At 41.8% G+C, this 20,856-nt stretch overlaps 1 protein-coding gene across 2 annotated transcripts in view; it reads right to left on the minus strand.

The window, feature by feature from the left end:
• The window catches only part of GPATCH2L (G-patch domain containing 2 like), a 2,618,649-nt gene that overhangs the window by 2,214,670 nt on the left and 383,123 nt on the right, over window positions 1-20,856 (minus strand). The window lies entirely within an intron of this gene.

Raw genomic sequence — 20,856 nt, forward strand, 5'->3', positions numbered from 1 at the left:
AAATTATTATAATCCCCCTTAAGGGTCAGGGGAAAAAAGGAAGATCAGCAGGAAGCACCAGAGACATACCAGCTGGAAAAACTTAAATTTTCCAAAAACCATCCACACAATGGAAACAGAATTAATGGCTAAATAATAATGGTATAATAGCAGAGAATCATTCAAAAACAGAATTCAATCCCAGTATGTAGTTGGATAAAAATCTGTGCATTTATTCTGTGGGACCAAGCAGTGGATATAAGTACAATTTTGGAATTATAGCAAAATGTGCTGCAATAATCAAGACACCTTGATTATGATGCAAATGTAAAAAACAAAATTTTAAATAAACTTGACAAAGGTATCCAGAATCAGAAAAAAAACAGATGCCTCTCAATGAAAAGCACCATAATAAACTTTGTAAAGGTAAAGAATCCTATTAGTATAATAAAAGACCCAGGCATTAAACCAGAAATGACAAATAAAGTGAATAAGTAATCAAGCAGTTCAATCTATAAGTGGATGAGACAAACTAGGATAGTAATCACATATTAATGTTCCCATACATGAACAATATAGTATGGCAAAATGTTTCAACCACCACAATAGCAGAACTATATTTCTAAAGTTAAATGAAATTAAACCATTAACTTTAGGTAGAACCTAGATGTCAATTGTGTTATACCAGCCCTAAAGGAATAGTTATATCAAAACCAAAAACTACTCACTGGAAAACACTATGATGAAAGGCCTGATCCTGTTCATAACACTGAACAAACATGATTGTAGTCAAAAAAATGTGAAAAATAACATCCATGAGGGGGTCCTAAAAAATATTTTATATTTGTAAACATGTGTAACACAATGCTTGTAGGTTAACAAAATAAATGTAGTAAAAAAATTGTTTATAGACACCATAAAGCTAGTGTCATGACAACCAGCCTCAACCCAAATGTATGAAAAAACATACAATGCAGGAAAAATGGACCAAACATACAATACAATAAGAATTTAGATGATCCGTCTAATAATGTACTGAATCAAATGGTAATACCGTATTATAAAAAGTAATGGTGTCCAATGTTTGGCGCCAAAATCCCTGAGATTTAATCATAGTCCAAACAACTAATAGTTAAGTAAATGACCTATGTATGCACCAACATGGAACAAACCATATTCAGATGGAAAAACCATATATAACCAATGTCGTTAAAAAAAGTTCAGTACATATGACTCGATTAAAGTCCACAAAATGATGGAAACAATGTACTCACTTAAAGTGCATAAGACTACACTAAGAAAAAATATAAGTGAACAATAAACTCTAACTAATAGTCCACTGATATCGTTAGCCAGCTAAGCATATAACGTAGATGCAGAGGGTAACCAGTCCACGTAAAGAAGTACCTGTTGTTCCGTGTGAAGGCCCAAATGCATTGAAACATTCAAAAAATGTGGATGTAATTAAAGTCCCAATAATGCCAGTTCCTCGATGTAGTACCCAAAATGAATATGTAAATAAGGAACCAACCAAGTCCATACACACAATTCACATCAAATATCACAGCTTAGCAAAAGTAATACAACTGAGCGTTGCACGTTGATTGAAGAACTTAGTCCGTAGTCCCTGTATAAAAACCAGACCCACAAGATACGCTTAGTCCAAAGGAATATGTAAATAAGGCACCAACCAAGTCCATACACACAATTCACATCAAATATCACAGCTTCGCAAAAGTGATATAACAAGACGTTGCATGTTGATTGAAGAACATAAACCGTACTCCCTGTATAAAAACCAAGACACACAAGACTCGCTTTGTCCAAAAGGAATAGGGTTGTGCACCCCTTGGTCTTCAATGACGCCAAACAGGGTTGTTACAGAATGTCAAAAACGCAACTGGTCTCGTGTGAAAAATATTCTCTCCACTGACACTGGATATAAATAAACTGGCAAAACGGAACTCAACCCCAAATGCCGTAGTATTCGCAATAACAAAAGCGTAGTAAGGCCTCTGAATCACAGACAAGATGTACGACACTACGCATACACAATAGCTGGCTTCTGGATGGAATCCAAAAATATATAGTAAACCATCCGATTTATAAAGGCTTACCATATATTGTGTAGTCCCAAAACAAGTGGAAACATAAAGTTTGCAACGACGGCTGTTGCCAGATGAGCGCCAAATTAGAAAAAGCGGCCCGACTCACAGAAAGGGATCATGAAGGTCCAAATGTTACACTATTCACTGAAATTTCCGAATTCCATATGAAGGAACAAAGGCAATGTCCATAACTAGTACCCACAGTGAAAATAATTACACTGACTGGGTAAAAAATAAAAAAGTTTGCACAATCTTAAATCCGCCTTCCAAAAGGGAGATGTACCTCCACTGCTCGGTCCCACAACACAGATTCTACAAGGACCAAACCAACCAAGTTCTATGCACGAGGGAGATGCACGGTCCAGACCAATGCCATAAAACAACCAAGTAGACCAGCAAGAGCAAACGTGGAGGTAAATGGTAGTCCTTTATTGAATACAAGTGGTAATCCTTTATTGAATACAGACCGGTTTCGGCAAATGTTGCCTTCTTCAGTGTAGGACAAAACAACAATGTCCCATTCAACAAACATTAAATAAAAAAATGCAGCCAATAAGCCAACAGAGTTCATGAATTGTGGCTTGAGACAGTAAGGTCTGCAGAATTGGAGGAAAGGAAGCCATTTGGACTCGAGGGGGTTGAGGAATGCTTCTGAAGGTAGGTCTGGTTTCCCACACCATGAAATAACCTAGTTTTATTATTGAGAGGAACCAAGAGAAAGTACAGTTGTGTACACTTTCCATAAATGTAGACGTTCGAGTGTATTCACTGTTGCAGTCATTACATTTGGGTAATCTGCTAGCAGGTTACCCTCAGTCGGTCTGATTAACAAAGTCTTGTGTCCTGCGTCGGTTGCTGCCCCTTCTTCCATGACGTCAGGTCATCAGGGGTATAAAACATGCAGCCGACGCCATTACATCAGTTTTTCTTGCCCAAGATGTCAGGTGCCCCCCAAAAGGGGAGCAAAATAAATATAAATAATTTAAAACACAAAAATATACCTCCAAACAAAAGCAAATAGACCAAAAAAGATTTTAAGTGTAATAAAAAGAAGGAGAGGCATAGTAAGAGAAAAAACAGGGGGCTGGAGAGAGGGTAACCAGGACTGCAACAGTGAATACACTCTAACATCTACATTCATGGCAAGTGTAAACAACTGTACTATGTTCTTTGTGTTTCACTGTTGCAGTCATTACATTTGGGTAGATTCCCAAAGCTGTGGTTGTATGTCGATGGGGAATTAAAAATTCAATATCGACCTTAAAGAAAGGAAACGGCATTAAATAACTTTTTGCATGCTTCTAGCATGGCTCCTCCTCATTTGTTAGATTCCCTTCCATTTGGGGAGTTGAAGAGAGGAAATACTAATACTTCAGAGGAAAAGTTTAAGGAAGATGGCTTGACAGGGGTGAAGCGTAGAATTTAGAACATGGTTAAACTTAACAGTGCTAAAATGAAACTTGTGAAAAGTGAATGTACAAAAACAGCAGGAAAACTTTGGGGTAACACCTTCATGGGTAAAAACATTAAGATGAAAGGTGGTCTTGACAAAATATTTTTTGTTACAAAGTTTTCCCTTTTTCTCCATTATTGGAGAATATAGTTAGGTATTGTTGGCATGTTATGATGAATGGTGGGAGATCTGTTTCCCCAAACACATTACTTTTTCTTATGGTAGATTTCACAATTTGAAAAAAGTATTTGGTTTTTATCAGAGATTAACTGTTGTGCCTTCTGACAATAGGGGTACATTTGCTTGTGGGCATTGTAAGGTTTGTCCCAAGGTAAAACATCTGTCAGGAACTAAGATCAATGGTAGAAACTTTGTTTCTAAAGATAGATTTGACTGTGAATCCTTTGGGGTGGTATATACAATAGTGTGTGCTTGTGTTAATTTCCTAAATGGTATGTGGGCCAGACTATGAAAGGTGATACTAGAAAATTGTAATATGAAAAGCGCCACTTTAGACTATTTTCATAAAGAGCAAGGCTTGGACACTGGATTCTTTTTCAGTGTGTTAGCTCAACCTTTTCTTCCTAGAGGAGTTGATTTTATTTATAAACTTAATTTATTAAAGAATAAAATTATATTAAATTATATAACACTATTTCCTAAGGCCCTAAACTTGGAAATTTATTTGTGTTCCTAAGTATTAATTTCAGTGAGATATGCATATGTGTGGATATGAGAAATGTATACTTATATGTCAATCTTTACATGTAATATTGTTACAATTAAAACAACAGCTTTAGTTTATTATGTATTCATATTTACATATTTATATGCCTTATTAAATAACTTGTTTTAAAACAAGTCCATGAGTTTAACTGATTAACTGCATAATTCACCAAATCAATTGTGTCCAACCTGTACTTAAGACAACTTAGTTAACTAGTTAATTATCTTGAGAAGAAGAACAGCCAAGGTACTAGATCTGACAATGAAATAACAAATGGCAAGACCGGGGAGCCACTTGTCCAGCAAACAAATCCAAGTTTTAATGTAAATATGAAGATTAAAAACACAAAGTCCACAATAGAATAAGAGCTTTTGCTCCAAAATTATAGAACTTCATCAGATAAAATACTTTTAAATAACCCGCCCTTTTTATATCATCCATAAAAGCTTCTCATTGGTTCCTGGACAACACATCTCCCCACAAAGTGCATTTACAAACAGTAAACATAATGCTTAAACATTCAATTTATTTTCAAATCATTATTGCAACACTTCAGAATTATTATGTTCTATTCATACTAAATTATTCCTTTCCAAAGCTTTAAGTTTCAGTAAGCAGGCAACAGAACAGTGGTCATTTAACCCTGGCCAACTATCAGCACTTAAGGTTAGCTGCCATATTAATTCTTTTCTCTTGAGCTGTAAGGCACTTGGCCTACCCCTTTTCTACTCTTCAATGCTATCTATAGCCATATATTTAAAATAATGTTCCGTTGTTGTGTCTTTCGGCTTTTTTCGGTTAGGGGTAGCCACAGCGGAACTCCGGTCTGCTAATGATTGGCAGTAGATTTTTACGTGCTGAGCTGCCAGCCCTGACGCACAACCTTCAACGAAGGCACGCCCATCCACGTATGTCTACACATAGAAGACGTTCTAGCTGAGAATCGAGCAAAACATCATCTTACTGTGAGGCGACAACACTACCGCAGCACCACCACACTTTGGCAAAACATATTAAAGAATATACAGAACATTATTTAAAATAAAATAAAATAATGTTCTGTATATTCTTTAATATGTTTTGCCAAAGCATTATTCAAATTATGTCTTTTTCATATTATATTCATGTTCGTAAATTCGCTGATTTAATTTTCTATCTGTTTTATCCAGGTAAAACATGGACAAAAACAGCAAATTACAATCTATACTACTTCTTTACTGACACAATTATAATTATGACAATCTATATTCTTTTCCTCTGATGTTAAAAGCACTTCCTTCAATTATTTATTTTATTTATTTATTTAACATTTGTTGACCGGGCTAATCTAACTGGATATATGTCCATTTTCAGTAGAGGCCCAGGAAGAAAAGCTCCAAAAGAACAGACAATTTAAAACAAATCAAAGGTAGGGCAATGATGGCATGATCCACATTTTGTCATGCCAACACACAGTTTATTGGGTCCCTTACTTTCTTTTTCTTTCTCTAATAAATTCTTAAAATTAAAGTCCCTCCTATATACTATAGGTGGGAAATGAGCCATATTTCTCTTATTAAGGGGTCCTCAGTTAATATAGCCCAATCTTTCCTTAAGATGTACACCAGGGTAATATATTCTGAGTTATAAGCAGTAATAAAAGCTATATTAAACTTCTGTGTCAAATCAAACTTAAATATAATATAAAAAAAACAATTTAAATAATGCTTTAGCAAAACATATTCAAGAATATAGTGAACATTATTTTAAATATATGGTTATAGATAGCAATCAAGAAAAAGGGGTTGGCCAAGTGCTCATGAGAAAAGAATTAATATGGCAGTTAACTTTAAGTGCTGATAGTTGACCGGGGTTAAATGACCACTGTTCTATTGCCTGCTTACTGAAAAGTACAGTTGTGTACCTACTATAAATGTACATGTTTGAGTGTATTCACTGTTGCAGTCATTACACTTGGGGTTATCCTGCGGCAGGCGGCCCGAGTTCAAAAGTCTTGGTCCGGCGTCAGTTGCTGTCACCTCTTCCCTGACGTCAGTGCGCCAGGGGTATAAAAGATACAACAGACGCCATTTTCTTCAGTCTTTCTTGCCCCAAATGTCAGGTGCCCCCAGATAGGAAGGCTGGAAAAATAAAAATTATGCCAAATAGTATGCATGTAGTAATATAAACATTTCCTTTATCTACAAGCAAATACACCACATAGGTAGTATAGAGATGAGAGGTACAGAAAAGTCCCAGCAATGCAGAGGGAGATGGTGGGTGGGTAACCTGGACTGCAACAGTGAATGTACTCGAACAGATACATTTATGGTAGGTACACAACTGTACTATGTTCATCGTGGTTCACTGCTGCAGTCATTACACTTGGGTTGAATCCCAAAGCTGAGGTTGGGCGGCTGGGTCTAAATTGGATTTGGAGAGGCTACTAGGCCCTGCAGAACTACAGTGGCAAAGCCTGCTCTGGATTTAGAGTAGAGAGGTAAGTGATAGTGCTTCGTGAAAGTGTGCACTGACCTCCAGGTTGCATCTTCTAAAATGTCCTTGGTTGGTACCCCTCTGAGAAAGGCTGCTGAGGTGGCTGCCGCTCTGGTAGAATGTGGCCTAATGTCCTTAGGCATTGATTTGCCATGTTGTGCATAATAGAAGCAGATGCAGTGTCCTATCCATTTTGAAATTGTCTGCTTTGTGATAGGCTTTCCTTGTGATCCTGCAGCATAGGCTACAAACAGTTGCTCAGTTTTTCTGAAAGCTTTTGTTTTGTCCAAGTAGAATCGTAGATGTCTGTGTATATCCAAAGCATGCAGAAGTCTCTCCCCTTTATTCTGGAGATTTGGGTAGAAAGTTGGTAAGTGAATGGCTTGGTTCAGGGCCAAATTGGAAACCACTTTTGGTATGAAAGTTGGGTTTGTCCTAAGAGAAACCCTGTCCTGGTGAAAAATGATGAAAGGTTCCACAGCTATTAATGCCTGTAACTCTGAGACTCTTCTTGCTGAAGTTATTGCTAGGAGCAAAGCAGTTTTCCATGATAAGAATTTTATATCAGCTGTGCTGGCTGGTTCGAAAGGAGGCAGAGTGAGTTTTTCTAAAACAAAATTGAGATCTCAAGTTGGTACTGGTGCTCTCATTGGGGGTCTTATGTTTTTTGACCCTCTGAGGTATTGTTTTAGTAGAGGATGTGAAAAAATAGGAGGTTCCGTATTGTAGTGAGCTGAAATGGCAGAGGCATGGATTTTAATTGATGAGAAAGAAAGGCCTTTGTCCAGCATCTCAGTTTGGTATTGTAAAATCTGAGGTATATTTGGAACAAGTGGGTTGAGCCCTTGTGCCTGGTTTCAAGCACAGAATCTCTTCCATTTTTCTGCATAAGATTTCCTAGTGCTGGACCTCCTGGCTTCTAAAATTACATCCATAACAGCTTTAGAGAGAGGTGCAGTCTGAGTGGCTACATTATCTGCCATGCTGCCAGATTTAAGGTTCTGAGTTGACTGTGCAGAATCTGACTGTTTTGTTGAGTCAGAAGATGAGGAATTTGAGGTAAAGTCCAAGCTGGGCCCTGAGACAAGCTCTTTAGGATTGGGTACCAGTGCTGGCGTGGCCAGTCTGGGGCACTCAGGATAATTTTTGGCCTTTCTTGTCTGACTTTTAGGAGCCCTTTGGTAAGAAGAGGCATTGAAGGGAAGGCATAGACTGTCAGGGCTTTCCAGCTGAATGATAGAGCATCCACTTTCCATGCTTGAGAGTGATAAGTTCTTGTGCAGAATTTCTGTAGTTGGCAATTGTGAGGGGAGGCAAAAAGATCTATGTCTGGGCGTCCCCATTTCCTTGTTATCATGCTGAATACCTGTGGATTTAGTTTCCATTCGTGAGGGTCCATGAGATTTCTGCTTAGTTCGTCTGCCAGTGTATTCTTTGTTCCTGGCAGGAATTGTGCCTGCAGATGTACCTGATAGGTTAGTGCTGTGTTCCACAAGGTCATGGCTTGCCTGCATAGGGGGTAGGAATGTGTGCCCCCTTGCTTGTTTATGTACCACATAACTGTGGTATTGTCCGTCTTTATTAGCAGTTGTCCTGGACGTAGTAGGTCCTTGAAAGCTGTCAGGGCATTCTGTACTGCTAGCATCTCTTTCTGATTGATGTGAAGATGCATTTGTTCCTTGGTCCATGTGCCCTGAATACATTTCCCTGCCATATGTGCCCCCCAGGCATAATCCGATACATCCGTTGTTATTGTCTGCCTGGCTGTGGGTAAGGTGAAAGGCTGTCCCTTGTTGTGGTGATAGGCCTGGGACCACCATCGAAACTCCTGTTGTAGGCAAGGAATTAAAGTTATGATTGTCTCCAGGCTGTGACAATGTTGAGTCCAAACACTTTTTAGATACCATTGTAGCTTCCTCATATGCAGTCTTGCATATGGAATTAGTAGAATGCAGGATGCCATGAATCCCAGGACCTGCAGAATTTTTCTTGCAGGGAGCTGGGTCTTTGTTGCCATCAGTTGAATGTATTCAGTCAGTTACCTTTGTTTGTCTTGCGTGAGATAAGCCATCTGGCCAGTTGTACTTAAGCATGCACCCAGGAATATTATCTCTTGAGAGGGTATGAGTTTTGATTTCTTTTCGTTTACTGTGTACCCTAGGCCTGCTAGTAATGTTTTTACAAATGCCAGATGCTGTAGTAGAGTGTCCTTGTTCTCTGCTTGAATAAGGCAGTCGTCCAAAGAATATATTTGAATTCCTCTTTGTCTGCAAAAAGCAATTACTGGTGCCAGGCACTTTGTGAAGACCCTGGGCGCAGTAGATAAGCCAAAGGGCAGTGCAGGGAATTGGTAATGCATTGAGCCAGCTATAAATCTGAGGTATCTTCTGCATGATTGTCTGATTGGGACATGCAGGTATGCCTCTTTTAGGTCTAAAGTCACAAGCCAAGCCTTCTTGCCTAACATGGGCAGAAGCTGCTGTAGAATTAACATTTTGAATTTTGGAATGTTCAGGAATATGTTCAGGATAGACAGGTCCAGTATTGGTCTCCAGGTTTTGTCCTTTCTGGGCACCAAGAATAGCCTTGAGTAAAATCCTTGTCCTTGCTCTTGCTGTGGTACTTGCTGAATGGCCCTCATGTCCATGAGTGATGAAACTTGTTTTTGTGCCTCTGCCCATTGACTGTGTGGCAGGTCTGGCATACCGTTTGGCCTTGGCAAGGTGTGAAAATGGAACCTGTAGCCCTGGGATACGATATTTAAGACCCATTTGTCCTGAGTGATCATGTGCCAGTTTTGTGCAAAAAGTGCTAGTTTCCCCCCCCAAGGGAGCTGCCAGAAGATAAGTGCTTGGTGCTGGCAGGGGAAAGTCATTGAGACTGTTTCCTGTATGACTGTGATTTTTCTTCTCCACTCTTGGAGGTTGAAGCACCCCCATTGTTTAGGCCTGTATGAGCCTTGGGGCTGTGATCTGCCTCTGGGGCGTCTGTATCTACCTCTTTGTGGCCTGACACTGGAAAGGATCAATTCTTTGCAGGCCAGTTCCTGCTAAATCTGGGAGGCTGCACCTGTAAGAAATCCTTGACTGTTTGCATAGATTTAGCTTTGTCCTCCATTTTCTTCAAAACCTCTTCTGCTTTAACACCAAACAAGGTATCATGTTGTAATGGAGCGTCTAATAATTTTGCTTTAACATGATCGGGCAGATTCTGTTCTTTTAACCAAGTATGTCTCCTAATGACAGAACCTGTAACAGCGGCCCTGCAAGAGGCCTCTAGAGAATCAAAACCACATTGCAAAGTATGCTTTCCTACTTGTTCAGCAGCATGCAATAAATCCTGCATTTCTTTGTTTTCTGCACATTCTGAATTTGTCAACATTTTTTGTTTAAGCAGTGACATTAGATATTGCTGATATTTAAGCATATGAAATTGACAATTTAAAGCTCTTACAGCCAAGGTAGCAGAAGTATAAATCTTTTTCCCCCATCTGTCCAGGGCCCTGAAATCCCTATCAGAGGGTATAGGTTTTTTTTGCAGTGGACACCTTGACCCCTTTGGGACCCTGAGAGATAGTTTCTGGGTCTGCAGCAGGGTTTTTATAAAGACATTTATGTGAATCAGGAACTCTGTAGTATCTGCCTGGCTTAACAGGAGCTGGTGGCAAAAAGTCAGGAGACAGTCCAGACTCTGAAAATACATCATCTACAATGTCTAAAACAGGAGGAATAGCAAGGGGCCTGTGCTGAGGTAATAAAAGGAAATATCTGAGCCTTTTCTTGGATTCTGAGTAATCTTGGCTCTCCCAGTGGAAATGCTCCCTCATAGTATGCAGGGTTTCCCCAAAAGAATAATCCTCAGGAGGAGAGGCTGAATGAATATATTCTTCAGCATCAGAATCCTCATAGGGAGGAAGAGAATATTCCTGGTCAGAAGAGGAATCAGAAGAAATGGAAACCTGATCTGAAGATGCATATTCTATCTCTTGCCTAGGCCTCTTATCAGGAGGGGAATGGGAACCCCTGATCAAAGTAATTAGGTCTTCGGCCATTTTAAGCATCTGTTTTTTTAGGAATGGAGGCCTGTCCAGGAGAATGCTGTACTTGTTTCTTTGTCTTTAGAGCTGCTTTAGTCCTTGCCTTTGAAGCTGAAGTTGGTTTTACATATAACTGTGTAGGCCTGAAAACACCCTCAGAAGCCGATGCCTGCTCAGCGGCTCCGGACCCATCTGAGGGAATAGTTTTCAGAGTGTCCAATACCTTGAGTTTCCAGCGGCCTAGTCAGCTCCATGTGGGAGTCGGAAGCGACCTGTGGCTCTGAGGTAGCGGGCCTCAGGGGCTGCGAAAGCACCTCACTGAGAACCGGCAACAGGCCTAGCAGAAGCCTCGTCGGTTTTGGACATCGGGTGCCTGTCCTTTTCTTTGCGCTTTTTATAAACTCCGGTAGTCGGTTGTTCCGACGGCATTATATAGTTAAATCTTCTGCCAAAATAATGAAATGCAAAATCGTACTGACACTTAATAGTGCGTTGGTTAAATCTAGCACAAAACTGACAACTAGCAACATCGTGGTCAGGGCCTAGGCAAGGAATACAGTAAGAATGAAAATCCTTATGAGGTATTTGCTTCCCACAAGAAATACAATTATCATCAACTTTTTCTGACATCGGTCTGGAGCAAGAAAAAAGTTTCCCCAACGGGGTACTTAGATTAATGAAGACTTCGGATCTGAAATTCGAATTTGAAAATCTCAGGAGTCGGCCGAACGGCACTTGCGAACTGCTTTTGCTTCAGGCACCGCACGGCAAGAAAGACTGAAGAGAATGGCATTGGATGCATCTTTTATACCCCTGGCGCACTGACATAAAGGAGGAGGTGACAGCGAAGCCGGACCTAGACTTTGGAACTCAGGCCGACTGCGGGTAGCCTGCCAGCAGGATAACCCAATTGTAATGACTGCAACAGTGAAATACGATGAACATTTAATATGACACCTAACTTTAAGTGCTGACAGTTGGCCGGGGTTAAATGACCACTGTTCTATTGCCTGCAGTTACTGAAACTTAAAGGTTTGGAAAGGAATAATTTAGTATGAGAAGAACATAATAATGCTGCAGCTTTTTAATAATTATATGAAAATTAACTTAATGTTTAAACATTACATTTACTACTTGTAAATGCACTTTATGAGGAGGTGTGTTGCCTGGGAACCAATGAGCAGCTTTTATGGATAATATAAAAAGGGCAGGTTATTTAAAAGTGTTTTATTGTATGAAGTTCTATAATTTTGGAACAAAAGTTCTTATTTTATTGTGGACTTTGTGTTTTTAATCTATGTATTTATATTAAAACTTGGACTTGTTTGCTGGACCAGTGGCTCCCCATTCTTGCCATTTGTTATTTCAAAGGTACCAGAACTGTAATAAAACTGGTGGTTGAAGAACAGTTTGGCTTTTGTTTTTTTTGTTTTTTCTATCTTTTTTTGCTTTGTTGTGTGATGACGATGACATTGTAAAACCTGTCTGGTCTCTTAGCAGTTGATGGTAAAGAATCAGGTGCAGAAGAAGTAGACTGAAAGGCATCCTGCAAAACCTCAGTGACAGGTGGGGCAGGGGTACCGATCACCAAGAGGGTGCAGTATCTCTTTAGATCATCAGAGATCTCCATGGATTGTCAATCGAAATGTTTCATCACGTTCTGTATAGTCTCCCCAAAAGAAGCTTCTTCTATATAGGAATCAGGTGAAAAGGAGTTCCCTTCATTGGAAGACATTTGCCTTGAAGAATGCAGCAGAGAACAATAGTCCAGACAATGGTCAGAGTCACAGCCCTGCTCCTCATCAGAGGAAGAGAAAAAGGAAACCAGAACAGGTTTAAGAGAAGTAGCCTGTGTTTGTGGAGACCCAAAAGAGGGAGGCTTCAAAGACATAACGCCTTTGAACAACCCTTATGAGAAGTCTATCCACTCCTCCTCTCTGGATGCTGAGGGGGGAAGCCACAATCTTAGTCTTCTGCTTTTTCTTTTTAGACATGACATTTACCTGGATGAGAAAAGCTGGTTTGGAACCATGTCTGACCTTTATTAAAGAGCCCAGAATTTCTTATCTAACTGGGATTTGATGGACACTGCGCAGTCCTTCCAAAATGATGAGATGCAGTTCTGTGGACATATTGGCAGTCTGCAAGCCCCAGGAACCATACCATCCCCCTATGGGGTCTCAGTATCAGCCAACTGAGAAGTAGCCTGATGTACTGTGGGTTCTGAAACCTCAGCAGGTACATCGGAGTCAGAAACATTGGACTGCAGATCCATTCAAGCCATCTTTATTTTTTTCTTTGGCAGCAGAGCGATGTCCAATACAGCGGAACCAGACATCTTGGACTGGGCCATGCTCTTAAGATGCTGGGTCTCAGGAAGGGTGTTGTAGAAAGCCTACACCTAAGGATTTTTGGAATGAATGACTGACAGATCAAGATTTGAGATTATGTTCTGGGCCTAGGCAAAAAGGACACTTAGTATGCAAGTCCTTGTATGGAATCTGCCAGACTCAAACTTACCCTCCTAGCTGGCATCCACAAATTTAGTAAAATATCAAAAGGTCAAAAGGAAGGCTCCCCAGTTGGGCACTTAACTGGATAAATGAATGGAGCAAAGGTATCAACAACTGAACAACAGACATTTCTTCAGATGCGTGATCTGTTTTCAGGCTGGTGGGAGATAGTCTGAAGATCCACACTTGTATGTCCACTTTTATATCCCAATGCATACAAGCTGGAGGTCAAGAGTCAAATGTAGGACCTAGGTACAGTAAAGCTTTGGTTCCCCATCTGGATGTAAGTGGTGGCAACTCAAATGTCAGGAATACTGCAACAGTGATTTCAGTCAAGACTTTAGTAGTTCTGTACATGGTATACCCTTAATGCTTGCTTTTATTTTTTTAACCAGGTAAAACCCACTAGCACAACTCTTTATTCGGGTTATCACCTAGAAGCACCGTCAAGGTAAATGACTGTAGGCAAATTAATTTGAACAGGACACCAGAGAAGTTCTCCTTATCTTTTCATTGAGTACAATGGGATGATCTAGTTGAGCTACCACCAGCTCCAGCAGACAATGCCTCCGTTTAAAGTCTCATATGAAAGATACTTGGGGTGGGAATAGAACCCACAGTATTCTGATCATCCATCACTAGTGTGCAACTTGTTGGGCTACTAAATGAAATAAAGACTGACAAAATCAAACCCTGAAGTACAAGCTGAAGCGCATTAGCACCCCATAATCTCACCCTCTGTCCTACGCCACCACACACATACATACCAAGTAAATCTAAACACAAGACTCCTGTGGATGGTGACCTATTGGCCACACTATTAGCATAACTGTTAAAAATATGTGAGAAACAATTTCATGAGTCAAAATTCAGTAGCTGTTCTTCATGTGACAAATTCTGGAAGGCTCTTAAGTTCAGCAAAGCCAGGTGCTGCAGATTTGTGACATGACTACGTGCGTACACAACACAGGTACTGCAGGTTTGTGACATTAGTGCATGAGTATACAACACAGGTACTGTAGAGGTGTGTGATACGAGTGCATGAGTATATATAAAGTACAGTTTTGTACCTACCATAAATGTAGATGTCCGATAGGTATGCATCTGCAGTCATAACATATGGGTTGTCCTGCCTCAGGCAGCCCTTCGGTCGGCCGGATTCCAAAGTCTGGGTCTGGCCTCGGCTGATGTTGCACTTTCCCCGATGTCAGAGCGTCTGGGGTATAAAAGCATCAGCCGATGCCATTTTCCTCAGTTTTTCTTGCCCCAGATGCCAGGTGCCCTCTAGGAAGGCTAAATTTGAATAAATGCTGAAAAGTTCCAAACATTTGCAAATTATATACATGCATAAACAAACAAATACACCATAATAGATTCCCCCAGCTAGCTAAAAGAGGGGTAAGCACCCTAGGAATACCACAGAGGGGAAGGAGGGAGGGTAATCCTGACTGCAGATGCATACCTATCGGACATCTACATTTATGGTAGGTACAAAACTGTACTATGTCCTTCAAGGATGCATCTGCAGTCATAACATATGGGTAGAATACCATAGCCAATCTGGGGAGGAGGTACTAAGAAAAGGATGGTGTAGTTAAGATCCCTGCAGGACTGCAGTTGCAAACCCTGCTCTGGATCTAGAGTATAAAGGTAGATTGTAATGCTTGGCAAATGTATGCACGGAGCTCCAAGTAGCAGCTTCTAAAATGTCCTTGGTAGCCACCCCTCGTAGGAAGGCTGTAGTGGTGGCCGTGGCCCTTGTGGAGTGAGGCCTGATATTTTCAGGAACTGTCTTTCCATGAAAGGAGTAGCAAAATCGAATGCAATTTCCTATCCATTTTGAAATTGTCTGCTTGGAAATTGCTCTTCCTTGCACCCCAGTTGCATATGCTACAAAAAGTTAGTCAGTTTTTCTGCTAGTTTTTGTTCTGTCCAAGTAGTAGCGTAGTTGTCTGTGTATATCCAGGGTGTGCAAAAGTTTTTCCCCTCTATTCTGTGGATTAGGGAAGAACGTAGGCAAGTGAATAGCTTGGTTCAAGGATACCCTAGATACCACCTTTGGCATAAAAGTAGGATTGGTTCTTAGTGACACCCTGTCCTGGTGGAAAATAAGAAAAGGCTGCACTGCCATTAATGCTTGTAACTCAGATACTCTTCTTGCTGAAGTGATTGTCAGAAGGAATGCAGTTTTCCAAGATAGAAACTGCAGATCCGCTGATGCTGCTGGTTCAAAAGGAGGCAGTGTCAGTTTCTCCAGCACAAAGTTGAGATCCCAGGCAGGTAGAGGGGGTCTTCTTGGAGGTTTAATATTTTTGATCCCGCTCAGAAATTGTCTGAGGAGAGGGTGTGAGAAGATAGGTGGATCCACATTGTATTCTGCTGAAATTGCTGAAGCATGAATCTTAATGGAAGAATAGGACAGGCCATTGTGGAACAATTCAGCTAAGTATTCTAGGATATGTGTTAGGTTTGCCACTGTGACATCTGTGCCCCTTGATGTGCTCCAAATGAGAAATCTCTTCCATTTAGCTGAGTATGTCTTCCTTGTGGAAGGCCTGCAAGCCTCCAGGATAATGTCCTTCACCCTCTGAGATAAAACAGTTTGATTGGGATTTAAGGAATTTTCCAGGCAGTTAGCTGCAATGTTTTCAAGTTGGGATGCAGGGTCTTGAAATTGTTCTGCGTCAGAAGAAGAGGCCATAGGGGGAGAGGCCATGATTTTGCCTGAGACATGCTTCTCAATAATGGATACCAGTGTTGCCTTGGCCAGTCCGGAGCTATCAGTATCACTTTTGGCTGTTCCTCCCTGATTTTCAGTAGAACCTTGTGCATCAATGGGAGAGGTGGGAAGGCATATACTGTTAGGGCTTTCCAGCTGAAAGAGAGAGAGTCCACCCTCCAAGCTTGTGGGTGGTATGTCCTTGAGCAGAATGTCTTCAGTTGATGGTTGAATGGGGAGGCGAACAGATCTATCTCCGGCATTCCCCATGTCTTTGTTATGAGTTTGAAGATGTCTGGGTGCAGCATCCATTCGTGTGCATCCATGGTAGTTCTGCTTAAGCTGTCCGCCAGTGTATTTTCTTTCCCTGGCACGAATTGGGCCTGTAGTTGGATATTGAGATTCAGGCATAGTTCCCACAGATTCATAGCCATCCGGCATAGAGGGTAAGAATGTGTGCCTCCCTGCTTGTTTATGTACCACATGACCATGGCATTGTCTGTCCTTATTAGCAGGTGTCCTTATTGGAGGAAGGGTTTGAATGCCTCGATTGCATGCCTCACTGCCAGCATTTCCTTTTGGTTTATGTGCATGCTTAGCTGTCCTTGAGGCGATAGGCCTTGGATACATTTGTCCTCCATGTGTGCTCCCCATCCTCGGTCTGAGGCATCCGTGGTGATGGTCTGCCTTGGTTTTGGTTTGTTGAAAGGCAACCCTCTGTTGGACTGGCAGGCCTGAGCCCACCACAGGAATTCCTTTTGAAGGCATGGAATGATTGGTATCAGGGTTTCTAAACTGTGACTGTGCTGAGACCATACACTCCGGAGGTACCACTGTAATTTCCTCATATGTAGCCTGGCATGCGGTATTAGAATTATGCAGGATGCCATGTAACCCAGGGCCTGCAGGATTTTCCTTGCAGTAAGCTGAGTTTGTCTTGTCAGAATCATGAAGTAATCTGGAAGTTGGTTTTGTTTTTCTTCTGTGAGAAAGGCCATTTGGGTGGTTGTGTCCAGATCTGCACCCAAAAAGTTTATCCTTTGGGATGGTACTAGTCTTGACTTTTGGATGTTGACTGTGTATCCCAAGGTCTGTAGCAGGTGTATGGCATAGGCCAAGTCCTTTATCAAGTTTTCCTTGTTGTCCGCTTGTATTAGGCAGTCGTCCAGGTATGGGTAAATTTGAATTCCCTGTAGTCTGCAATGTGCAATTACTGATGCCAAGCATTTCGTGAATACTCTGGGCGCAGTAGATAAGCCAAAGGGCAATGCTGAGATTTGATAATGCTCTGATCCTGCAAGAAATCTGAGGTGTCTTCTGCAGTTTGGTCAAATAGGGACGTGCAGGTATGCCTCCTTGAGATCTAGAGTCACCAGCCAAGACTGCTTGCCCAACATGGGAAGAAGTTGCTGTAGGGTCAGCATTTTGAATTTTGGCACAATGAGATAAGTGTTCAGTGCGGACAGGTCGAGAATAGGCCTCCATTGATTTTCCTTTCTTGGTACAAGGAATAGTCTGGAGTAAAATCCTTGGCCTTGTTCTGAACATGGTACCTTTTCTATAGCTTTCATCTGAAGTAAATTGCTGATTTGTTTTAAAGCCTCTGCCCTCTGATTTGGTGGAAGGTTTGGCATTCCGCCTCTTTTTGGCAAAGTGTGGAAGTGGAACCTGTATCCTTTGTCTATTATTTGCAGTGTCCATGCATCCTTTGTGATATAATGCCAGTTTTTTGAGAATAAAGCCAGCTTTCCGCCCAAGAGTGCTTCCAGTTGATCCCTGGTAGGCGGAATCAAAGTTAAGTCACTGACCCTGTCCTGGTGTAGTAGTAGTTGTTGTTGCTGTTGCACTACTCCTCTGGTTGGCAGGCTGCCACTGACGGCCTCTGTAGGAGCCCTTCGATTGACCTCTGCCTCTAGGGCGCCTGTTCCTGCCTCTCTGGGCTCTGTCCGAGTCTGGAAAGGACCAATTCTTAGTAGACCAGTTCCTGCTGAATCTCGGTGGTTGAACTTGCAGGAAATCTTTAACTGTTTGCACAGATTTTGCCTTTTCTTCAACCTTTTTTAAGATCTCCTGAGCAGAGGAGCCAAATAAATTTTGTTTCTCCATTGGAGCATCCAGGAGTTTAGCTTTGACATGGTCTGGCAAAGATTGCCCCTTCAGCCAGGCATGCCTACGAATAACTGCCCCAGTCATAGCTGATCTAAATGAAGACTCCAGTGCATCATAGCCACATTTTAAGAAATGATTACTAACCTGTTGTGAGTTGTGTACCAAATCCTGAAGGGATTTATGGTCTAGGGGTTCAGGAGAAGAAAGTTTCTTATTCAGTTCATCTAACAGATACTCCTGGTACTGTATCATATGAAATTGACAGTTTAATGCCCTGACAGAAAGAGTTGCAGAAGTATACACCTTCTTTCCCCATCTCTCTAAAGCTCTAGTCTCTCTGTCAGAGGGTAGAGGATTTTTGGCAGTAGCGGCCGCAATCCCTTTAGGGCCCTGAGAAATAGTTTCTGGGTCTGCAGAATGTGCTTTATACAAATGGAAATGAGAATCCGGGACCCTGTAGTATCTGTCAGGTTTGGCAGGGGCCGGAGGGAGAGTATCAGGGGCTGTACTGACATCATTGTACACATCATCAATTACATTCAGAACAGGAGGTATAGCTATGGGCCTATGCTGAGGCAAATGCAAAAAGGTCCTTAATCTTTTTCTAGAATCAGAGAAATCCTGACCTTGCCATTGAAAATGCTCTCTCATGGAGTGTAGAGTCTCACCAAAGGAAAACTCTTCAGGAGGGGAGGCCAAAGGGATAGATTCCTCTGCATCTGAATCCTCATAAGGAGTAAGCCCCTTCCTGGTGGTCTGACAACTCAGATCCATCCGTGGAATCATCTGAGGAGTGTGGATCAGAGGGGTCAGTCCTGGGCCTTTTGTCTAGAGGAGGTTGAGAGGCCCTGTCTGGGTGAGGTTGTGAACCCCTAATTAAGGAAATAAGGTCCTCAGCAAGGCTGAGGATCTGTGAACTAGAGGAAGGCCTCTGGGAGGTAGATTAGGCAGGCAAAGCTTTTGAAAGTTTGGCAGCTTTAGCCCTTGAAAAGGCCTTAATGGACATGGAAGCAGGGGGCCTAGCTGCCCCACGTGCAGGGGTAGAAATGTCCAAAGGTATGGTGTCGGACAATTCCTGAACACTAGCTTCGGTAGGTAGTTCTGAAGCCGACTCAGCCGGGGCCTCTCAGGCCTCGGTGGTCGGAAGTATGGTTTCGGTAGAAGGAATCGCCGAGGACTCGGTTTCGGCCGAAACCGAGACACTCGCGGTAGGCCTAGCCGTGGTTTCAGCGAAACCGGGGCCGAGTGTCGGTCCTTTTCCTTGCGTTTTGACCATATGTGAAGTCGGAGTCTCCGACGGCATTTTATAATTAAAAGCGGCTCCAAAAATTCCTCTGCAAACTCCGACCGACGTCTAAGAGTTCGTCGGTTGAAGGAGGCACAGGCTAAACAGGCCGATACGTCGTGGTCTGGGCCTAAGCAAGGAAGGCAGTAAGAATGGAAATCCTTATGAGGTATTTGTTTCCCACAAGTTAAACAATTATTTACTTTGTCTGACATCGGCTGAGGCAAGAAAGAGTCCCCAACGGGGTACTTAGCTTTTTTCGAAGTCTTCGGTAGCTGAAATCACTGGATCTGACCGACCGGCACTTGCGAACAGCTTCTGCTTCGGGCACCGCGGCAAGAAAGACTGAGGAAAATGGCGTCGGCTGATGCTTTTATACCCCAGACGCTCTGACGTCGGGGAAAGTGCGACATCAGCCGAGGCCAGACCCAGACTTTGGAATCCGGCCGACCGAAGGGCTGCCTGAGGCAGGACAACCCATATGTTATGACTGCAGATGCATCCTTGAAGGACATCACAGACACTGTAGGTGTATGAGATGAGTGCATGAGTATACAACACAGGTAATGCAAGTGTGTGATATCAGTGCATGAGTATACAACACAGGTACTGCAGTTGTGTGACATGAGTGCATTTGTTAACAATATGTACCAAAAACAGTGATGCTAGCTTGAATGTGGTTGCTGTCTGGGAACTGATATGTACAAATGTTCTGACAAGCAAAGAATGACAGACAATGAGGAAGCCTGGCTGGTATATCAAAAAAGACTGGACAGCGATCACTTTTAATGTCAATATGGGAAAATGGCCTAGTACATCAGTGAGTTTTCTGTCTTCAGTTTTACAGTAAGACACTGGCATCTGCCACACATCAGTCTTAAACAAAACATTGGAAATAGATGTTGCTTCCATTTTAGTGCAAACTGATATCTGTAGCTCAAGACTGATAAACATTGCTTAAATTTGGCCTGGTTACTGAGATAGAAGGGGTACTGGCAGCTGCTGATGAATGCGGCACCAAACAAGCTATACAATTAAAACTGTTTAATGTGTAATGAAGATGCAGACTTAGTTTCTCACCATTCAGTTATTAGCATGACGAAAAAATGGTAACAAGAGCCATACAGTGGGATCACTGCACAGGTACCTATCACCTGTCTGCAGTGTGGTGAGCAGAGAAAGAGAAGGACAAGACATCCAAAATAATAAATCGTAATGAAGCAAGCAAACTTTTTCCTTCAGTAAGAAAAAATACAATGCTGTTAAGTCATTCAGAAATGTAGCTCTTTTTCAGCAGAGGAAACGAACAGTAAATCACCATACGAGAAGTTACTTATTATACAGCACTCAGATCCTGCAGTGATCCCTGGTAAGTGACTGCTGGCATAACATAACACACGAAAATGGCACAAATTCTATGAAGTGTATATGCTGCAAAAGCTACCTCAAACA

This window comes from Protopterus annectens, chromosome 6.part0 (assembly GCF_019279795.1).
Source record: "Protopterus annectens isolate FY-2018-M chromosome 6.part0, PAN1.0, whole genome shotgun sequence".
NCBI lineage: Eukaryota > Metazoa > Chordata > Ceratodontiformes > Protopteridae > Protopterus > Protopterus annectens.